Raw genomic sequence first — 24006 nt, 5'->3', positions numbered from 1 at the left:
CTAGAGCTATGAGACCTCTCCTGCTGAAAGCAGGTTTCTGGCCTTTGTTTACCTTCTGTATTTGAAGCAATGTTGCAGTCCTGCTGGCTGAAACCTGAGGTTTTGTTTAGCTTCTATACTTGTTACAATGTTGCTTAGAGTACAGCTGAGAGGCCGGCAAGGCAGGCAGGGAACCTGGCTTCCTCCGTCACTGAAGTAAGCAAGCCTCCCTGTTCGAGTCAGATGCCTGGCTGCCGGCTGCCATCATGGCTGGCAATTAATTTGCATATCTCACTGATTAGCCAGTGGGAAGGGTAGCAGCCGTATGGCTAATTACCATGTTTCTCTGTTATTAGATAGGATAGGTTCTTTGGTTCATTTCTTTCCCACCAACCCCACATCATGGTATGTCAGTCTGTTCCATGCCTCTCTACTTCAGGTCTTATTTTATTTGTCAGTTCATTAGATTCCACAAATAAATGAGATCATGTGATATTTGTCTTTCTCAGATTGGCTTATTTCACTTAGCGTACTATTTTCCTGGTCCATCTTGTTTTACAGCTCATAGTGTTCCATTGTGTAATTGTCCCACAGGTTTTTTATCCATTTATCTATTGACGGGCAGTTGTGCTGTTTCCAAATCATAGCTATCCTATATAATAAAGATGTAATATGCAAATTGACCGTCACACCCTTGCACAAGATGGCTGCCTTCATGTGGTCAAAGATGGGCACCACAAGATGGCCGGCAGGGGAGGGCAGTTGCGGGGACCATGCTGGCAGGGGAGGGCAGTTGGAGGCAATTGGGCTGACAGGGGAGCAGTTAGGTGTCGATCAGGCTGGCAGGGGAGTGATTAGGGGGCGATCAGGTTGGCAGGTAAAAGTGGTTAGGGGCAATCAGCCAGGCAGGCAAGCGGTTGGGAGCCAGCAATCCTGGATTGTGAGAGGGATGTCTGACTGTCAGATTGGGCCTAAACCAGCAGTCAGACATCTACCGAGGGGTCCCAGGTTGGAGAGGGTGCAGGCTTGGCTGAAGGACAACCCCCAGTGCTCAAGCACTGGGCCTCTAGTTGTAAATAACATGGCCATGAACATTGGAGTATATATAGCTTTTTGGATTGTTGTTTTGGGGTTTTTAGGCTGTATTCCCAGAAGTGGGATTTCTGGATATAAAGGAAGTTCCATTTTTAATTTTTTGAGGAAATTCCATACTATTTTCCATAGTGGCTGTACCAATCTGCATTTCCAGAAGCAGTGAATTAGTGTTCCCTTTTCTCCACATCATTGCCAGCACTTGTTGTTTGTTAATTTTTTTGATAGCCACTAGAGGCTTGGTGCACAAATTTGTGTACCAGTAGAGTCCCTCGGCCAGGCCTGCAGGATTTGGCCGAAACCTGCTCTTGGACATTCCCTGAGGGGTCCTGGATTGTAAGAGAGTGCAGGCAAGGCCAAGGGACCTCACCAGAGCACAGTTGGTGCCCGGAGGGACACAGGAGGTTGACCAGCAGGGGAGGGACCACGGGAGGGCTTCAGGGCATATCAGGCCCACCTTCCTCAGTCCCAATCAGCCAGACACCAGCATCAAGCTAACCAAATGGTCAGAGTATCTGCCCCCTGGTGTTCATGTGCACATCATAGTGAGTGATTGACTGGTCAACTGTCTGCCCCCTGGTGATCAGTGCATTTCATAGCATGCAGTTGAGAGGCCTTAGCATATCATTAGAATATTACACTTTGATTGGTTGACTGGACAACCAGACGACCAGACACTTAGCATATTAAGCTTTTATTATGTAGGTTTCTGACAGGTGTGAGGTGATATCTCAGTGTGATTTATTTTACATTTCTCTGATGATTAGTGACTTTGAAAATGTTTTCCATGTGTCTATTAGCCATTTGTATGTGTTCTTGGAGAAATGTTTTTTCAGGTCTTCTGCCCATTATTTAATTAGACTGTTTCTCTTCCATTTCTTGAGTTGTATTAGTTCTTTATATATATACTAGAGGTCCAGTGCACAAAAATTTGTGCACTCAGGGGTGGGGGGGATGGGGTACCTCAGCCTGTCCAATGCCCTCTCGCAGTCTGGGACCCCTCAGGAGATAATGGCCTGCTGGCTTAGGCCTGCTCCCAGGTGGCAGAGGGCACGCCCAATCTCTAGGTGCAGCCCCTGGTCGGGCTCAGAGCAGGACAGATGGGGGAGTTGGGGCGCTGCCCCCTGTAATGCACAGAGCAGGGCAGATTGGGAGGTTATGATGCCACCCCTAGTCACACTCAGGGTATGGCCGATTGGGGGGTTGGGGCACTGCCACTGTCACACTCAGGGCAGGGCCGATGGGGAGGTTATGGCTCTACCCTGTCACACACAGAGCAAGGCCCGTGGTGGAGGGTGGTTGGGGCGCCACCCTCTATCACTCACATAGCAGAGCCGATCAGGGGGTTGGGGCGTTGCACCCTGTCACACACAGAGCTGCAGGGCGATCAGGGGTTTGGGAAGCTCCCCACTATCAGGAACAGAGCAGGGCTGATTAGGGGGTCGGGGCACCTTCCCCTGTCACAAACAGAGCAGGGCGGATAGGGAGGTTGTGGTCCCGCCCCCTGTCACACACAGAGCCCCAGGGCGATCAGCAGGTTTGGGCGCTGCCCCCTGTCACACTGATCCTGGTGCCAGGAGGCCTTGCGGCTCCGCTGATCCTGGTGGTGGGAGGCATATTACCCTTTTACTATATAGAATAGAGGCCTGGTGCACGGGCGGGGGCTGGCTGGTTTGCCCTGAAGGGTGTCCTGGATCAGGGTGGGGGTCCCCACTGTGGTGCCTGGCCAGTCTGGGTGAGGGGCTGAGGGCCGTTTTCAGGCTGGCGGGTGACTGAAGCTCCCAACTGCTCCTTTTTTTTTTTTTTCTTTTTTCTATTCTGGTCCAGCTTCAGCTCTGAGGCCTCCCTGCTGAAAGCAGGTTTCTGGCCTTTACCTTCTGTATTTGATACAATGTTGCGGTCCGGCCGGCTGAAGGCCGGCTGACTGAAAGCCGGTTTCTGCGGTTTTGTTTAGCTTCTATATTTGTAACATAGTTGCTTAGAGTTTCAGCTGAGCGGCCGGCAAGTCAGGCGGGGAACGTTGGAGTTCGCCATCACTGGAGCAAGCAAACCTCCCTGTTCACTTCAGTGCATGGCTACCGGCCACCATCTTAGCTTACAGTTAATTTGCATAAGGGTATGCTGATTAGCCAATGGGAAGGGTAGCGGTTGTATGCTAATTACCATGTTTCTCTTTTATTAGTGTAGACTAGAGGCCTGGTGCATGAAATTTGTGTACTGGGGGATGGGGGATCCTCAGCCCAGTCTGCCCCCTCTCACAGTCCTGGAGCCCTCAGTGGTTGTCCTGGGCTATGGTTGTCCATTGGGAGATGGACTAAGCTACAGTATGGAAGCAGAGGCTGGGAGCAAGTGATGTGTGTGTGTGTGTGTGTGTGTGTGTGTGTGTGTCTGCTGGAGGCCTGCCCCCAGCTCCATTGGAAGCTCGGAGAAGGAAACCCATGTGTGTGAGTATGTGTGTCCCTGCAGGAGGCCTGTCCCCAGCCGCATAGGAGGCTCGGAGCAGGCACCTCGTGTGTGTGTGCATGTGTGTGTGTGTGAGTGTGTGTGTCCGTGTCCCCACTGGGTGCCTGACCACAACCGCGTCAGAGGCTCAAAGCAGGCACTCGTGTGTGTGTGTGTGTGTGTGTGTGTGTTTGTGTGTGTGTGTCCAAGGGTGGTTGCCCCCAGCCATGCCACAGAAGCTCGGAGCATGCACCCGTTTGTGTGTGTGTGTGTGTGTGTGTGTGTGTGTGTCTACTGGGGACCTGTTGGGAGCCATTATAAATCACATATACATCTCCAGTTTACAGCATAATAGGTTTATGGCTCCTCCAAGCCAACTCCCGGTTTGGCCTGGAGTTAAAGGATAACATACCCTCACCCTTAGCACAAACCTGCTACATCTCCGCTGATAAGCTGCTACATCTCCGCTGATAAGCGCATAGCTGTGACATTCCAGAGCCTTTGTTACATCCTTAATGAGAGGCTTATCCCATGGACCCCCCTTTGCCCACCAACATAAATACTACCCGCTGTAAGAATAAAATTGAGGCTTGATCAGAACTTTGTCTTGCCTCCACTTCTTCACGTCTCCTATCCTCTCATTCCTTTGCAGGATTTGGTGCAGTGTACCCACGATGCGTGCCCTGCAGGTCGGGGCATAAACTGGCGCCCAACGCAGTCTCCGCTCTCCAATCCTCCTCAGGAACGTTCACCTTTTGTCCGGCCGGACGTCCCCTTGGTGCCACTGGGATCGCCCTGTGAGTCAGCCTGCTTTTTTCCTGGTCGCCGCTTTGCTTACCCGCTCTGCGAGTCAGACCTGTCGCTTTGGTAAGTGAACGCATTTATTTTGGATAGGCATTCTCTTTCCTCATTGCCTCCCCCCCTTGTCTCCTGCCTCTAGTCCACTTTGAGTACTCTCTTGTCGTTTCGGGGAAGAGTGAAAGGTACTCGATTTCGGCGGAGAGAACTCCGAATCACTCAGGTTTGTCCCTTGGTTTCGTTCCACGTGGTTGACTCCTTCCAAAAACCCTGCGTTCACCTTGTCTTAGTGGTTCTTTCGGAGAAAGTGGGGACTCCAGCTGAGACTCTGAAGTAAGTGTTTTTGCCTACTTTAAAGCTTAAACCGTCCACCCAAAATTAGAAGTAAACTAGACCGAACTTGTGTCAGTGTCACTCCGGGAAAACTCCTTGCCTACTTACAAACGCAAGCCGTCCACCTTGTGAGCACTCATGGGGTGCCTGACTCCCGACTGGTGAATGCCTGAGGGTCCTAGCAGGTTACCTGCCTCACAAGGGTCCGAGTTGGCGGGTTATACCAACCGGCTGTTTACGTAGGAGGAGCGAGCTGCGGAAGCAGCTCCGAGGAAGGCACTTGAAAACAAGTTTCGATCTGGGGAGCTCTGATCTAGGGGTCCGAGTTGGCGGATTATACCAACCAGTTGCTTACGTAGGAAAACACACCTGTGGCATAAACAGGACTGAAGTAGTCTCAGCAGAGAATTTCAACATCCAGACCTATGACATGTGGACAGGGGCCTCTCTTTTGAGGTGACGGTTGGCATCTTCCTCGCTGGTTCGTCTCCTTGTCGACTCCTGGGCTGACCTGGCACGGGGTTTATACGTCCCGGAGGCTTACGTAGAAGAGGCTAAGACATGGGTCAGGCTCTGAGCTCTCATGATCTGTTTCTTAAAGGACTCAAGGAGTCCCTCAAGGCACGAGGATTTAGGGTTAGAAAGAAAGATTTAAAAAGCTTCTTTACTTTTATTACTGATCTCTGTCCCTGGTTCCCTCTCGAGGGTACTATTGATATTAGATGTTGGAAGCGTGTAGGCGATGCCTTACAGGATTATTATCGGGTTTTTGGCCCTGAAAAAATACCTGTCCCTGTTTTCAGTTATTGGAATTTGATTAATGATGTCCTTAAAGTCCACTCCCATGACTCAGACGTTAAACAACTAATTGTCACAGGCGAGAGCGTCCTTCGGGACTTATCCCGTCCTTCCTCTGCTTGTCCCTCCGTCTGTGTTGACATGCCTGAGGATCTTAAGCCTAGTCCTCCGGAGGAAATCCCTGATAAAAAATGCTCAGATCCTCCTTCTAAACCAAACACTCTTACACAGAAACTTTACCCCTCCCTAACTCCCCTTACCCAAGGACCGCAGGATAATGCCCTTTCACCTAAAGATCAGGAAACCCTTGATAAAGCTGCCGCTCGTTGTCACAATGAGGACGTCCCTTTCCCACGCTTAACGTCTGCCCCCTCTGCCCCTTCATTTAAACCCCCTCCTTACATACCTCCTCCTTCCCACAGTACTCCTTTCTTAGCTCCAATTCTTGAGCCCTTTCCTAATTCCCCTTCTTACTCTGACCATGTCCGCAAAGCTAAAATCTCTCTCACCCAAGAAATCTCCTCCTTAAAAGATATCCTTCATCAAAAGCGCGAACATGTCCAACTCATTAAAGAACTCCAGGCCCTTGAGGCTGAACTCACCAATCTCACCCTCACCACCTCTCAAACAAAAACCCCTAAAAACTCTAAATCTAAACCCCTTGTCCATGCTTTCCCAGTTACCCGTAGCCAAAATTCCCAACCCCCTGAAGACATAGAGGAAGAGGAAAATCCCTCAGAGAGCAGTCCCCCCGATCCCCACAGCCAGGACCAAGGCCACGATTCGGCCGACGAGGGCTCCGATACAGAGGACCCCACATCTGCCTCAAATCAAACCACCGCTCAAAAATACCGTCGCCTCAACCTTAAACATCTCAAAGATTTAAAAGCGGCCGTTAGTAGTTACGGGCCTACTGCCCCCTTCACTCTGGCCTTACTTGAAAGCTTGAGTGATCGCTGGCTTATACCTAATGACTGGCTCTCCTTAGCTCGAGCTACTGTATCGGGAGGTGACTATGTTCTTTGGTGAACAGAATTCGTAGAAAACTGTAGAGACTGCTCAATGCAATAGTGAAAGTAGGACTTCCCGTTCATGGACGCGAGACAAATTACTCGGCCGAAGCCCTTATGATACCAACGAGGCACAAGCCGCTTTTCCTCCCGGCTTATTAGCCCAGATTCAAAACGCTGGCCTGAAAGCTTGGCGCCGTCTTCCCCCTAAGGGATCTGCCACTACTTCCTTAGCTAAAATCCGACAGGGTCCTGATGAACCTTATAGCGATTTCATCAGCCGCTTAACTGATGCCGCTGAGCGATTAGTTGGTGAAGGAGAGACGGAAAGTGCCTTTATTAAACATCTTGCATATGAAAATGCTAACCCATCTTGTCAAGAGACCATCAGACCCCACCGCTGTGGTAGCCTCTCAGATTACATCAAACTCTGTTCAGGCATTGGCACCTCACACGCCATAGGTTTAGCCATAGGATTGGTGTAATCCTGCCCTCAAGGATTACACCAAACCTAAACAAGAAAAGACTTGCTTTAATTGAAAACAGCCCGGACATTTCTCTCGCGACTGCCCTACAGGCAAACAAACCAGGCCGCCACCATCTTCAATCTGCCCTAAGTGCAGACGTGGCAAACACTGGGCGAATGAATGTCGTTCCAAGACAGACATAGATGGCAACCCAATTCCTCAGAAGCAGGGAAACTCCCAGAGGGGCCAGCCCCTGGCCCCTCCATCGGGACACAACCAGGGAGCTATCAGGTTTGTCCCTCAAACCCAGAATCAAATTCTCCCCGCCCAGGTGTCGGCGCCCTCTGCCGCGCCACTCCAGGCAGTGCAGGATTGGACCTCTGTTCCGCCTCCGACACAATATTGATTCCCGACCAAGGAGTTCAACTTGTTCCCACACTGACATATGGGCCCCTACCCTCTGGCACATTTGGTCTCGTATTAGGACGCGGTAGTTCCACTCTAGCTGGACTTCATATCACCCCTGGAGTCATTGACAATGACTATACAGGACAAATAACCCTCCTAGCCTCAGCCCCGCTAGGACCTGTCACCATTCTAAAAGGACAGAGAATAGCCCAACTAATACTACTCCCCCTTGATTCTACCTCGAAAAGTACCGTTCAGTTCCCAAGATTAGAGTCAGCCTTCGGGTCCTCTGATATCTATTGGGTCCAACAAATCACTCCTGAGAGACCTTTACTTACCCTAAAACTTGATGGAAAAGCTTTTCAAGGCTTAATAGATACAGGGGCAGATGCTACCGTCATTGCAGCCCATCTCTGGCCGGAGTCATGGCCCACCACTAGTACAATAACCCATCTCAAAGGCATTGGCCAGTCCACTAATCCTAAACAGAGCTCAAAAATCCTAACATGGACCGATAACGAGGGAAACTCAGGAGAAGTTCAGCCCTACATTATACCCAATCTTCCAGTCAATCTATGGGGCCGCGATATTCTGTCCCAATTAAAACTCATTATGTGCAGCCCAAATGAAGTCGTCACCCAGCAAATGCTTAATCAAGGTTTTCTCCCAGGGCAAGGACTCGGTAAATATAGCCAAGGTATCAAACATCCCATATTAGCCACTCAAAAAATTGACCGCTCAGGTATAGGAAACCAAAATTTTGTTTAGCGGCCATTGACTTTCCTGTACCCCATGCAGATAAAATTAAATGGAAATCTGACTCTCCTGTATGGGTAGATCAATGGCCTTTAACAAATGAAAAACTTTCAGCTGCCACTAAGTTCGTACAGGATCAGCTGGCTTCTGGACATCTAGAGGCTACTATCTCTCCCTGGAACACCCCCATTTTCATAATCAAAAAGAAAAGCGGGGCGTGGAGACTCCTTCAAGATCTTAGAGAAATAAATAAAACCATGTATACAATGGGAGCCCTTAAGCCTGGTCTCCCCTCTCCCATCGCCATTCCAGCTAATCATTTCAAAATAATCATTGATCTCAAGGACTGTTTTTTTACCATTCCCCTTCACCCCCAGGATAGAGAACGCTTTGCATTTAGCCTCCCAGTTACCAACTTTAAAGGCCCAATGCAACGATACCAATGGAAAGTCCTTCCCCAAGGCATGACAAATAGTCCTACACTATGCCAGAAATTTGTTGCCCAAGCCGTAGACCCTCTCAGGGAACGATGGCCCTCGATCTATATTATTCACTATATGGATGATATCCTCTTAGCAGGAGCATCCACCTCTGAGGTACTCAAATGTAGCCAGGAGTTAACCCACCGACTCGCCTCTTTTGGACTGCAAATCGCCCCCAACAAAATACAACTCAAAGATCCTTACTACTATCTTGGCTTTGAATTAAATTCCAATAATATTACTACCCAGAAAATTGAATTAAAAACTTCACATCTACATACTCTCAATGATTTCCAAAAATTCCTAGGTGATATTAACTGGCTCAGACCCTATCTAAAACTTACAACCAATGATCTTAAACCCCTTTTTGACATATTGCAGGGAGATCCAGACCCCTTATCCCCCCGTACGCTGTCCTCAGAGGCGAAGGAGGCTCTCCACATCATTAATTCAGCCATCCAACAACAACAAATAACATGCATTTCATATAATAAACCCTTCTCCTTTATCATTTGTGCAACACCCCATACTCCCACGGGGGTCCTCTGGCAAGAAAACCCCCTTTTATGGATTCATCTACCTGCTTCCCCTTCCAAAGTTCTCGTTCCATATCCTACCCTAGTTGCCCTTCTCCTGAGGTTAGGCAGAGAGAAGAGCCGACAACATTTTGGTAAAGACCCTGACAAACTCATTCTCCCCTATACTAAGGATCAAATAAACTGGCTCACACAAAATGAAGACGATTGGGCCATCTCCCTCTCCTCATTTCAAGGACAGGTTGACAACCATTATCCCCCCCATAAATTAATTCATTTTTCTCGCTTACATCCCTTTATATTTCCAAAAATCACTTCAAAAACACCCCTTAATCAAGCATCCCTTGTATTTACAGATGGGTCCTCTAACGGTACAGCTGCTTATATAATTGACAATCAAAGCTATACAATTTCAGCCCCCTTTAAATCCGCCCAACTTGTTGAATTATATGCCATTCTACAGGTATTCACAAAACTACCCAACACCCCTTTTAATCTTTTTACTGATAGTGCCTACGTTGCCTTCTCTGTACCCCTCTTAGAAACAGTACCTCATATCAAACCTTCCACCAATGCAGTTCCCCTCTTCCAGCGACTCCAAGCTCTTATCACAACAAGAACAGCCCCCTTTTACTAGGACATCTGCGAGCTCACTCTGACCTCCCTGGTCTGCTTTCCCAGGACAATGCCCTTGCAGATAAAAATACCCATCTCATGTTTACCCTCACCATAGACCCCATCTCTAAAGCTAAACAATATCATAATCTTCATCATGTTAATGCCCACACTTTATGTCTCCTTTTTAAAATCACCAGAGAACAAGCTAGACAAATAGTCAAAAATTGCCCAGGCTGTGTCACTCTTCTTCCCCTCCCGCATCTTGGAGTCAATCCCAGAGGCCTACTCCCAAATGAGATATGGCAAATGGACATCACACATATCCCTGAATTCGGCAACCTTAAATATACACATGTCTCCATTGACACATATAGTGGATTTATTTTTGCCTCCCTTCACAGTGGAGAAGCCTCAAGAAATGTTATAGCCCATGTCCTCCAATGCTTAACTACCATAGGAAAACCTCAAATAATAAAAACAGACAACGGACCGGGCTATACCTCACAGGCATTTAACAATTTCTGTCATCAATTTAATATCAAACATATAACTGGAATCCCTTATAATCCCCAAGGGCAAGGTATAATAGAACGGGCTCATCAAACCCTTAAAAACACCATAAATAAACTTAAAACCATCAACATCTACCCTACTAAAGGTTCTCCTCGAAATACTTTATCTCATGCCTTATTTATCCTAAATTTTCTCCAACTTGACAAAGAAGGAAAATCTGCCGCAGACAGACTATGGCACCCAGAAACAAAAAACAATATGCTAAAGTCATGTGGAAGGACCCCATGACAGCCAAATGGCATGGTCCAGACCCTGTCCTCATTTGGGGTCGTGGTTCTGCATGTGTCTATGACACCCAAGAAGAAGGGCCACGATGGTTACCCGAGCGTCTACTTAAACCCATCAACCCCTAACCCACACTAATCCACTCCTCCAGGGGAGCAGTCCCTGAGAACAATCTTTCTTTCTCTCTCCACAGGTGTTGGCACCTTTAATACCGTCAGATAAGGTAAGCACCCCCCTAGATATGCTCTGGTATCCCCTACCCTGGTATTTTTGGATAGGAATCCTTTTTGGCTTTTTATTAATATTCCTCTTAGCCCTCTGGGAGTGCAGACGCAACCCTAACCTAATTCCCGGTGGAAAACTTTTTTGCCCTTGTTGGGCTAATATTGTTTAATTCCAGTAACCATGACAGTGACCTTACTACTACTTTGGCAATTCTGCCCCCCCCTTCACAAGGTGGGTTTGGGCCTCCACCTAATAGACAGCAACTTCTAAAAGCACTTTATGGAGCCCCTTGTGACTGCAAGGACGGAACCATATTGGCGCCCCCATCCAAATTCACCCAATCAACTGATTGCGGCAGTAAAATAGCCTACTTAACCTTTTCGCCTTCGATAGGAGGCGGAGTTACACAGGGATGGAAATGTATAAATAAACCTAAAATCATCCCCACCAGTGATGGCAAACCTGGCCCATGCCCCTCTGATTGCCAAATGACTACACAAATGCACTCCACTTGCTACTCCACCGTCCAACAGTGTTCTACCTCGGATGGAAAGACATTACTTACTGCCATCCTAGAAAGGACTTATTCCGGCTCTTTTGGAGGCGAGTATGACTATTCCCAGAGTCGGGGACATTCTAAATATGCCCAGGCCTCCTGTCATGGCACCATCGGTAAACCTGTCTGTTGGCCCCCACAGGCACCGATCCACATATCGGATGGTGGCGGAACAACTGACAGAGTCAGGGAAGCCATAGTTCAGAACCAAATTGAAGAGTTCATTAGAAACATGTATCCTCCCCTCCACTATCACCCTTTAGCCTTACCTAAATCACGAGGAGTAGATCTAGACACCCAAACCTCTGATATCTTAAAAGCCACACTCCGTGCTTTAAATGCCTCCAATCCATCCCTTGCAGAAGACTGTTGGCTATGTATGACCCTAGGTACACCTATGCCCCTTGTCATTCCAGATGACATCAGTAACATCACTTCTAGTAATAATTGTACCCTCAGTTTGCCCTTTAGAACTCAACCTGTTGCATTCAACTTTTCCTCATGCCTACAAAAACTCCCCCAGAATAATAGTTATGATCTAGATGTAGGCTTCGTTAGCTTTGTTAATTGCTCTCCCGTTCACAATCACAGTTCCTCCCTTTGCCCCGCTCCTGGATGAGTGTTTGTATGTGGAGGTAATATGGCCTATACAGCTCTACCTTTAAACTGGACAGGATTATGTGTTCAGGCTAGTATTCTCCCTGACATTGACATCATTCCAGGGGGAGAACCTGTCCCCCTACCCAGCCTTGATTACATTGCTGGACACAGTAAGCGGGCTGTCCAATTTATTCCTTTACTTATAGGACTGGGAGTCTCTGGAGCTGTGGCCACTGGCACAGCTGGTTTAGGAACCGCATTACATACCTATAATAAATTATCTAATCAATTAATTAATAATGTTCAGGCTCTTTCAGGTACTATCAATGATCTCCAAGACCAAATTGACTCCCTAGCAGAAGTAGTTTTACAAAATAGAAGAGGATTAGATTTACTTATAGCAGAGCAGGGAGGAATATGTTTAGCCCTACAGGAACGCTGCTGTTTTTATGCCAACAAATCTGGAATCGTCCGAGACAAGATAAGAAAACTCCAGGAAGATCTGGTCAAAAGGCGAAGAGAGCTGTTCGAAAACCCCCTTTGGAGCGGACTCAATGGCCTACTCCCCTACCTGCTTCCTGCACTTGGCCCCCTTGTCAGCTTACTGTTAATATTAACCTTTGGTCCATGGGCTTTTAAGAAACTGACAAGTTTTGTCAAACAGCAAATTGATAGCATCCTGGCCAAACCCATTCAGGTTCACTACCACCGTTTAGCTATTATAGACCGAGAATGTGATTATAATGATTGCCAGAGCTCCCTCCCCACGGGGACAGCATAAAGCCAGAGGAATGCTTACCTACACTCTATATAGAGGCATGGTATGGGTACCGTCTGGGTGCAGGGCAAAGCACTGCAAGGGAAGGTCAAAACAGAAAATCAAAATTTTCTCGACCGCCTCTGGATTTCTCTGTGAGCACACCTGGTTTGCATAGAGGTTGGTATCCATACATATATAATTGTTGGCTCTGCCTCTCCTTCCCAAAAGATACCAAGAGCCACCAGAGGTGAGATCTGCCGATCTCATGGGAGGAACCAGGTCACTACTCCCCCAGTCGGTTAATGCCCACCCTTAACTAAATGGTAAGGGAGGAATTGTTGGGAGCCATTATAAATCACATATACATCTCCAGTTTACAGCATAATAGGTTTATGGCTCCTCCAAGCCAACTCCCGGTTTGGCCTGGAGTTAAAGGATAACATACCCTCACCCTTAGCACAAACCTGCTACATCTCCGCTGATAAGCTGCTACATCTCCGCTGATAAGCGCATAGCTGTGACATTCCAGAGCCTTTGTTACATCCTTAATGAGAGGCTTATCCCATGGACCCCCCTTTGCCCACCAACATAAATACTACCCGCTGTAAGAATAAAATTGAGGCTTGATCAGAACTTTGTCTTGCCTCCACTTCTTCGCGTCTCCTATCCTCTCATTCCTTTGCAGGATTTGGTGCGGTGTACCCACGATGCGTGCCCTGCAGGTTGGGGCAGGGACCTGCATCCAGCGGTGTCCGAGGCTCAAATCAGGCACCCCGTGTGTATATATCCACTGGTGGCTGCCCCCAGCCACACCACAGAGGATCAGAGTAGGCACCCCGTGTGTGTGTGTGTGTGTGTGTGTGTATTTGTGTGATTGTGTGTTTCCCTGGTGGGTGCCTGTCCCCAGCTGCATTGGAGACTCAGAGCAGTCGCCCCGTGTGTGTGTATGTGTGTGTGTGTGTGTGTGTGTGTGTGTTTGTTTGTATCTGTTGGGGGCCTGGCCCCAGCCTCATCTGAGGCTTGGAGCAGGCACCCCTGTGTGTGTGTGTGTGTGTGTGTGTGTGTGTGTGTGTGTCCACGGGGGCCTTCCCCCAGCCACACCATGGAGGCTTGGAGTAGGCGCTCCTCTGTGTTGATTTCTCAGGCTCCTGTCGTGACTACATGTTCTCTCCCTTGATCAGCGGCCAGGGTGCCCCAGGCCTCCAGCCACTCTTTGGGTGGTGGCCAGGGCGGTGGCCAGTGCGGTGGCCAAGGAGGTCAGGAAGCTTGGCTTCATCCATTGCCAAGGGTAAACCAAGCCTCCAGCTCCGTGGCCACTCCCATCTTTGTTGGGTTTATTTGCATACTTACCCTGATTGGCTGGTAGGTGTAGCAGAGTGACTCCAATTTGCATTTTCCTCTTTTATTAGTATAGATATTATTGGTAAATATTTTCTTCCATTCAGTGGGTTCCCTTTGATGGTGGATTCTTTTGATGTGTAGAAGCTTTATATTTTGATGTAGTTCAATTTGTTTATTTTCTCCTTAGTTCCTAGGCCCTCTGGGTGATGTATCTGTTAACATATTGCAACGTGAGATGCCTGAGATTCCATGTTCTTGATTCCATTGTCAAATATTTATTGACTGTCGTGGTGTGTGTTGAATGGACAAAGCAGAACTGACTATTCTCCATCTTGTAGAGCTGGGTCCTCAGCCTAAACACACCACCCCCCCAGGAATGCTAGAAATGTCCTAAATTCCCCAACCACCGCCTGAGTGGACCAATGAAGCTCCAGGAACGTAGCTAAGGTCCTAATAAGGCTATACCACAGGTTGCTACCAATGCGTCGCTGTTGACCAATCAGGAAATAGTAGGGGATGGCTCAAACTTCAGAATGTGTTGGCTTTGTCTAGATGTCAGACCACTGTATTATGAGGGGGTTGCGATTAAGGACAGTTACACAACAGTCCCGACTGCCAACTCCTGCAGGTGGCAGCGAACTGCTGCAAGATTAACCCTACAGGCAGTGATAGGGCAGGGAACTTGCATAGACCGCGTATCCTCTGAATAGTCACATCTCTGTAATAAGACTCTGATGATCCCTAAAGAGGCAGCATATCTTTTATCCCTTGAGAATGCATGGTGGGCCTGTTCCAGTGGCCTCACTCCTTGCATCCACTCTTTAGTCCTTAATTCCCTAAAAGAGGGCTTCTGCATACGTGTGCAGTTAATCCCCAACTTAATATACCACTCAGGAGAAGAAATACTTGACAAAGTAGGCGCCATTAATCCCCGAAGTAAAAGGGAGCCTGTTACTTACTGCCCTAACTATGGCAGCCCTCTTGGGACTAGGACTAGCAAGAGCAGGAACTGGAATATCCTCGCTTGTCATACAAGACAAGAACTACAGAACCCTAAGAGCAGCCATTGACTTAGACATAGAGAGAATTGAAAAATCCATCACCCATTTACAAGAATCCCTCACTTCCTTAACTGAAGTAGTACTCCAGAACAGGAGAGGATTGGACTTACTATTCATGCAGCAGGGGGGTTTATGTGCAGCCTTGGGGGAGGAATGTTGTTTTTATGTTGACCATTCAGGAGTTGTTAAAGAATCCATGAACCTCATAAGAGAAGGACTGCAGAAGTGAAAGCTAGAAAGGGAGCAATCTCAGTCTTGGTATGAATCTTTATTTAACTGGTCCCCCTGGTTAACTACCCTTATTTCCGCCCTCACAGGACCCCTTATAATTCTAATGCTGTTGACTTTCTGTCCTTTCATTATTAACAGACTAGCCCAATTTGTCAAGGAGCACATAGAAGCAGTTCAGTTAATGGTCTTACAAGCCCAATACCAGCCTCTAGCAACAGAGGACAAGGTAGAGATGCAGTCCATATCATGATCGAGCCATAAGTTCCAAGACAAGGGGGGAATGAAAGGACAAAGAAGAACTGACTATTCTCCATCTTGTAGAGCTGGGTCCTCAGCCTAAACACACCCCCGCCCCCACAGGAATGCCAGAAATGTCCTAAATTCCCCAACCACCACCTGAGTGGACAAATGAAGCTCCAGGAACATAGCTAAGGTCCTAATAAGGCTATGCCACAGGATGCTACCAATGCGACGCTGTTGACCAATCAGAAAATAGTAGGGGATGGCTCAAACTTCAGAATGTGTTAGTCACTTCCTGACCTTTGTGCTGTAAGACCCTGCTGAAAAACCCTGACCTAAGTGACTAATCACTGTAACACTCATCACCCACCTAGCCCCACCCAGATGACTAGCCCTATATAATCTTTGTTCTCTTGGGACTCGCTCTCTTGTCTCGCTGCTGCGTCGGTAAGGAGGCTGGGAGCCAAACCCAGGCTTGAATAAAGACTCTTTGCTTTTGCATCAGAAGAGGCTCCCTGGTGGTTGATTTTTGGGGACCCCGAAATCTTGGCATAACAGTGTCAATTTCTGGAGTATCTGTTCTGATCCCTTGGCCTTTATGCCTGTTCTTGTTCCAGTACCAGGCTTTCTTGATTACAATGGCTTTATAGTATAACTTAATATCTGACATTGTGATCCCTCCTACTTCTCTCTTCTTTCTCAAGATTTCTACAGTTATTTGGGGTCTTTAATAAATTTTTGCAGTATTTATTCTAACTGTGAAGTATTTCATTGGTATTTTAATAGGGATTGAGTTTAATGTGTAGATTGCTTGGATAGTATAGACATTTTAATCATGCTAATTCTTCCAATCTATTGAGATGGTTTATACTTCCATTTGTATCTTCCTTTATTTTTTTGCAATATCTTATCATTTTCCAAGAATAGGTCTTTTAACCCCTTAGTTAAGTTGATTCCTAGGTATCATATTTTTTGTTGTCCTTACAAAGGTAAATGGGATTGCTTTTTTAGTTTCTCTTTCTGAGAATTCATTATCAGTGTATAAAAATGCCATCAATTTTTGGATGTTAATTTTGTATTCTACTCTGCCTTACCAAATTCACTTATTAAGCCTAGCAATCTCCTGGTGGAGTCTTTAGGATTTTCTATGTACAATTTCATGTCATCTGGAAATAATAAAAATTTTACTTTCTCCTTCCCAATTTGGATACCTTTTATTTATTTTTCTTGTCTGATTACTGTGGTTGGCCCTTCGAGTATTATATTGAGTAAGAGTGTTGAAAGTGGACATACCTGTCTTGTTTTCATTCTTAGAAGCACTTTTTTTATTTTTGCCCATTGAGTATGATGTTTGTTGTAGGTTTGTTCTTTATGGTACTTACTAGTGGCCTGGTGCATGAAATTCATGCAGGCGGGGCAGGGGAGTTGTCCCTCAGCCTGGCCTGCATGCTTTCCAATCTGGTACCCCTCAAAGAATGTCCTACTGCCAGTTTACAGGCATCAGGCCTAAACTGGCAGTCAGACATCCCTCTCACAATTCGGGACTGCTGGCTCCTAACCACTCACCTGCCTGTCTGCCTGCCTAATTGCCCCTAACCACTCTTCCTGCCAGCCTGCTCGCCCCCAACTGCCCTCTGCTGCAGGCCTGCTTGCCCTCAACTGCCCCTCCCCACAGCCTGATCACCCACAACTGCCCTCCCCTCATGACCTCTAACCACTCTACATTGGCCCCACCACCATGGCTTTGTTCAGAGGAATGTCTGGAAGGTCTTCTAGTCTAATTAGCATATTACCCTCTTACTAATATAGAGGCCTGGTGCATAGGTGGGGGCCAGCTTGTTTTCCCTGAAGGGTATCCTGGATCAGGGTGGGGGTCCAACTGGGTGCCTAGCCAGCCTAGATGAGGGGCTGAAGGCTGTTTTCAGGCTAGCCATATACCCTTCAGAATGGGGGTCCCCAATGGGGTGCCTGGCCAGCCTGGGTGAGGGGCTGGTGGCTGTTTGCAGGCTGCCCACAGCCCCTTCAGGGTGGGGCTGTCCCACTGGGGTGCCTGGCCAGCCTGGGTGAGGGGCTGATGACCATTTTCAGACTAGCCATGGTCCCTGGCGACCCAAGTTCCCAGCCTCTCCTTTTTAAATTTTGTTTTCAGCCCCTCCTTGAGCGGAGGCCAGGTGGGCTGGAAGCAGGTATCTGGGATTTATTTATCTTCTATAATTGAAACTTTGTAGCAAGGGCAGGCAAGAAGCTTGGCTTCCTCCATCACTTGGGGCAACCCAAACCTCTTGCTCATGCCAGCTCCATGACCACCACCATCTTAGTTGGGTTAATTTGCAAACTCGCTCCTAATTGACTGTTGGGTGTAGCAGAGTGATGGTTAATTTGCATGGTTCTATTTTATTAGTGTAGATTGTATTGAGGTGTGACCCCTCTAGACCCACTTTGCTTATAGATGCTTTTTCTGCATCTGTTGATTTGATCGTGTGATTTTTAGCTTTCATTTTCTTTGTGTGATGTATTACATTTATTGATTTACAAATATTGTCCCAGCCTTGCATCCACAGAATAAGTCCCACTTAATTATGGTGTATGATCATCCTATATAATAAAAGAGAAACATGTAAATTGACCATCCCTCTCCTACATTCACCAGCTAATCAGGAATGAGTATGCAAATTAACCTCATCACCTCATGGAGACTGACAGCAGGTAGGAGGCAACTCCCAGCACAGCCTACTTGGCTGTCACTGCAACCACGAGCAGGCAAACACTGCCTGCAGGCAGCTCCCAGCATGGCCTGCTTGTCTGTGACTGTGGCACTCAGGGAGCAGGCAAGTGTGGCCTGCAGGCAGCACCCAGCATGGCCTGCTTGGCAGTTGCTGTGGTGTGGAGCAGGTAGGCTCTGAAGAGAGCAGAGAACCATGGGGAGAGGGCATAAACCATCAGTAGAACATCCCCTGAAGGCTCCCAGATTGGATGGGGTGCAGGTCAGGCTGAGGGACACACACACAACCCTGCACGAATTTTGTGCACCGGGCCTCTAGTTTTAATATATTGCTGGATGCGATTTGCTCAAATTTTGTAGTGGATTTTAGTATCTACATTTATCAGAGACATTGGCCTATAATTTCATTTTTTTTTAGTGTCGTTATTTGATTTTGGAAGTAGGTTAATGCTGGTTTCATAAAAAGAGCTTGGATGTACTTCATCTTTTATTTTTGGCATCACTTGAGGAGGGTAGGTGTTAGTTCTTTGAATATTTGTTAAAATTAACCTGTAAATCCATCTGGTCCAGGACTTTTGTTTGCTGGGTGTTTTTTTTTTTTTTTAATTTAATGCTTTATAAGTGATAACTTTGTTGGCTGAAGTAATCTTGGTTGTAGGTCCTTGCCCTTAATCACTTTGGATATTTCTTGTCACTCCCGTCTGGCCTGCATAGTTTCTTTTGAGAAATCAGCTGACAGTCATTTGGGTGTTCCCTTGTAGGTAACTATCTGCTTTTCTATTGCTGCTTTTAAGATTCTCTCTTTGTCTTTAGCCCTTGGAATTTTAATTATGATGTGGCTTGGTATGGTTCTCTTTGGGTTTCTCTTGCTTCCTGGACTTATAATTTTATTTATTCACCAGATAAGGAAAGTTCCCTATCATTATTTCTTCAAATAGGTTTTCAATATCTTGCGCTCTCTTCTTCTGGCTTTCCAATAATACAAATTTTGATATGCTTGAAGTTGTCCCAGAGGCTCCTTACACTGCCTTCATATTGTTTTTTGTTTTTTTCTCTTCTGATTGGGCATTTTTGCTTCCTCATATCCTAAAGTCTTGATTAGCTATTTGAAACCCTCTACTCTACTATTTTATCCCTGTATATTATTCTTAATTTCAGTCAGTGTAGTCTTAATTTCTGACTGGTCCTTTTCCTTTTTTTTTCTTTTCCTTTTTTTTTCATTCTCACTGAGATCCTTGAATGTCTCACTAAGTCCCTTGGATGTCTCAAGAAAATTCTTGAGTAACCTTATAACTATGGTTTTGAACTCTATATCCCATAGTTTTCTTTCTTTCATTTATTTTCTTTGTGAACTTTTTGTCTTTGCATTTTGGCTGCTTCCCCAGGATTGTTTCTATTGAATAGAGCTGCTATATCTTCTTGAGTTGGTAGAGTAGCCTTGTGTAATAGTGTCCAATAGAGCTCAGTGGCTCAGCCTCCCCAGTCACCTTAATTGGGAACTGTAAGTGGGCCACTTTGTGGGTTGTGCACATAGTCTTGTTGTAGTTGAGACTATCTTGCTGTTGGTGTCACTGGGAGGAATTGACCTCTAGGCCAATTGGCTGTGACTATACTCAGAGAGCGCCTGTGCAGGAAACACCCTTATGGAGCAGGATTTGATTCAGTGGGGCTTTGGTGCTCACTAGTCTGTCTCTTGAATGTTTCCAAGGTGGATATGTGCAGTTGTAATGTGGTATAGTCTGATGCTGACCACTGGGAGCACTGGCTCTTGGGTCTCCAGGGAGGTGCAAAGTATGCCACTGCCTGAAGCCACCCAGCAGGAGCTTACAGAGAGATCTGCAGATTCCCCCTATTTGTATTGGGTTTGGAAGTGCCCAGGTGAGGCTCAGTTGTGAAGCAAGGCAGGCTGGTGCTAATGCTGGGTCTTGGACCTTTTACTGACAGGTTTTGGGCTCCTTGACTCAGATTCACCTTGTTTGAGAGATTTCATTAAGGTATGAAGCATGCGGAAAGACAGGCCATTCATATGCAAAAGACACTGCACACAGGTTAAGTGGAGTGCCAAATTGGATGCGATGGGATCACAGGGAATCACTAGAGCAGAACAAACACTGTGTTTCAGGTTGATGGGATCTTAGATATGGTTATCAGTTAGCCCTGTGATGGGGAAGGTCCCAGCATAGAAACAATTACCCCTATGAGCACCTCTGTCTGGGAAAACACTGCCCCTGAGTTCCGGCCATGATGCCAGAAAATCCAGTTGCTTCTGGATCCCCCAAAGCCTTGTCCTGGTATTGGAGCTCAGAGGAAGTGAGGCCTTGTAAGTTCAGTTCATGAGCTGGCCCTTTGAAAGAAACAGATGGGTCTCCAGCAGTCTCCATGTCACTAAGCCACAGTCACTGTAGTGTGTGACAGCCTGTGGTTACAGTGACATCTTTCCCAGCTTTGTGAACCTGGATCGGGGGACTTGTGTGCAGCTTGTACCTTTTGTTCCTCACTGGGGGCCTCTGCAGGGATGATCTCCCTCAACATTAAAAAAGTGGTACATGTGATGCCTGTCCAGCCCATTCCACCCCTCTGCACCTCTTTCCAGCCATAATGTGCTTTCTTCTTTACTTCTCTAGTTGTAGGACTTCTATTCAGCCAGCTTTCAGGTGGCTCTGGAAGATGGTTTTTCTGTATTTCAGTTGTAATTTTGATGTGCTTGTGGTATGTGGCAAATACTGGTATTTACCTATGCCATCATCTCAGTTCTCCTCACCTTCAATTTTAATTGGTAGCCTCACTGGATACAGTAGTCTTGAATTTAGGCACTTGGTTTTCATATCACTCCCTTCTGGCCTAAAGTGTTTCTCTTGAAAGTTGGTTGACATTCTAATGGCAACTCTTTAGTATGTAATTTCTTCTTTCTCTCTTGCTGCCTTTAAGATTATTTCTTTGTCTTTAACATTTGCCATTTTGATTATGATGTGTCTGGGTAAGAATCTTGTGGTTCATCTTGAATGGGATTCTCTGTGCCTCCTGAACCTGTATGATATTTTCCTTCACCAGGTTGGGGAATTTTTCTGTCATTTCTTTAAACAGGTTATCTGTTCTTTGCTCATTTGCTGCCTCTCTGGTATTCTTGCAATGCAGATGTGGTTACATTTAATGTTGTCCCATGGCTCTCTTAAGCTATGTTCCTGCTTTTCAGTTCTTATTTCTATTTGTTGCTCTGATTGTGTATTTATTTTTACCTTGTCTTCCAAATCAATAATTCAACCCTCTGCTTCATGCAATCTATCTTTAATCTGTCCCTTGAATGTGTCCTGTATGGACTGTCCTAGTCTGTCCTTCATATCAGATATGTCAATTTTCATTTCTGTCTGGTTCTTGTTACTTTTTGTGCTGCTGTAATTTGCTCTAAGTTATTTAAGCATTTTTATAAACATTGATTTAAACTCTATGTTTGATAGCTTGTATGCCTCCATCTCTATTATTTTTCTGAGATTCCTTCTTTTCTCATTTTGGGTTGTCTCTGTCTCCTCATTTTGGGTTGTATCTTTGTATTTGTTTCTATGTATTAGATAGAACTGCTATGTCTCCAAGTCTTTGTGAGGCTGCCTTATGTAGAAATTGTCTTGAGAGGTGCAGTGGTCTAGTCTTGTTTTCAAATGCACTGGATGCTCTAGGAATGGCCCTTGTATTCACTGTTTGGGCTTTCCTATTGTAATTGGGATTTTATTGTTAACTAGAGGCCTGGCGCACAAAAATTTGTGCACTCGGGGGTAGAGGGTCCCTCAGCCTGGCCTGTGCCCTCTCACAGCCTGGGACCCCTTGGGGGTGACCACTTGCTGGCTTAGGCCTGCTCCCCGGGGGATTGGGCCTAAGATGACCATCAGACATCCCTCTGGCAGCCTGGCAGCCCTCGAGGGATGTCCACTTGCCACGGGGGAGCAGGCCTAAGCTGCAGTCAGACATCCTTAGCACTGCTGAGGAGGCGGGAGAGGCTCCCACCACCACCGCTGTACTGGAAGCCATCATCCTGGCTTGTGGCTGAGCAGAGCTCCCCCCTGTGAGAGCACACTGACCACCAGGGCCAGCTCCTGCATTGAGCGTCTGTCCCCTGGTGGTCAGTGTGTGTCATAGTGACCAGTCATTCCCAGTCTTTCTGCTGTTAGGGTCAATTTGCATATTACCCTTTTACTATATAGGATAGAGGCCTGGTGCACAGTGGGGGCCAACTGGTTTGCCCTGAAGGGTGTCCCAGATCAGGGTGGGGGTCCCATTTGGGTGCCTGGCCAGCCTGGATAATGGGCTGATGGCTGTTTGCAGCTGGTCACACCCTCTTCAGGTTGGGGCTCCCCACTGGGGTGCCTGGCCAGTCTGGGTGAGGGTCGTTTTCAGGCTGGTGGGCAACTGAAGCTCCCAGCCTCTTTTTTTCTTTTAATTCTGGGATTTATTTACCTTCTATGGCTGTCACTGGAGCTTAGAGCCGTCTCTAGCTCTGAGGCCATGGCTGGCTGAAAGCAGGTATCTGGGTTTGTTTAGCTTCTATAATTGAAACACTGTTGCCATCACTGGTGCTCTAAGCTCTGAGGCCCCAACTGGCTTAAAGCACATATCTGGGGTTTGTTTAGCTTCTATAATTGAAACATTGTTGCTTTCTGAGCTCAGAGCCAGGCCGCGGCAGGTGGGGAACCTTGGCTTTCTCCATCACTGGAGCAAGCAAGCCTCATGTTTGCTTCAGCTGCGTGGCTGCCAGCCACCATCTTTGTTGGCATTTAATTTGCATATCCTGCTAATTAGCCAATGGGAAGCATAGCGGAGGTATGGTTAATTACCATGTTTGTCTATAATTAGATAGGATGTCTCATTTGTGGGAGGCATCTCCCCTCCAACTTGCCAGTGAGGTTCAATCCAAATATCTTCGTACCAGCTGTACTTCCATCAGAGACTCCATAACTCAAAGGCTGGGTCTGCCTTGAGTTTCACAACTTGATTAACTCTGTTCTGAGCTATATGTACTTCTTTCCCCCATGAAGCTGTTCCCACAGGTTCCACTTTGGCTTTTGCTATGGAGTCTGGGGTCATGTCTGCAGCAGGAAAACAAACTCCTATTTCATATATATGAGAAAGAGAGAGAGAGAGAGAGAGAGAGAGAGAGAGAGAGAGAGAGAGAGAGAGAACTATCAATGAGTGAGAAAAATGTTGATCAGTTGCCTCCTTCATGAGCCCCAATTGGAGATGGAACCTGTATACCAGCCATGTGCCCTGACAGGAATTGAACCAGTGACCCTTTAGTACATGGGGCAATGCTCAACAAACTGAGCCATACCAACCAGGGTTCTGCTAACTATTTCTTTATTCTTTCTCAATATCCCTCACTCCTACTGTTATTTGAAGGAAAGAGTTCTAAACTATGGATTTACTACCCACAGTGACCTTTCCTTTTCCATCTAATATTCATATTTCCCAGAAATTTTCAAGAACTGTTGAACTATTAATAAAGTCAGGCATATAAAAATATATCATAAGTTCTAAAGGTTAAGTAAATGCATGTTATTTTTGATATGTAACTTTCTCACTGAAAGCAACATCCAGGGTGCCATTAAGTAATGAATATATTTTGAAGGAATTGTCAGGAACAGAAAATTTGCTGACAAGTGGCTCAGAGCTTACTCAGAAACCAGTTTCCACTCATGGAGCAGCAAGTAACTCTGGACAGCACTTTAGAACAAAATTGGATAAGAGAAAATACTTTGGAGATTTCA

At 46.6% G+C, this 24006-nt stretch overlaps 1 pseudogene; it reads left to right on the top strand.

Annotated features, from left to right (window-relative positions):
* Positions 1-24006, top strand: part of LOC139000452 (histone-lysine N-methyltransferase PRDM7-like) — a 61868-nt pseudogene that overhangs the window by 10716 nt on the left and 27146 nt on the right.

This window comes from Myotis yumanensis, unplaced genomic scaffold, assembly GCF_028538775.1.
Source record: "Myotis yumanensis isolate MYYU_CA2020_CCGP unplaced genomic scaffold, mMyoYum1.0.hap1 SCAF_24, whole genome shotgun sequence".
Lineage (NCBI taxonomy): Eukaryota > Metazoa > Chordata > Mammalia > Chiroptera > Vespertilionidae > Myotis > Myotis yumanensis.
The sequence above is the reverse complement of the archived record's forward strand: the minus strand, read 5'-3'. Positions and strand labels throughout refer to the sequence as shown.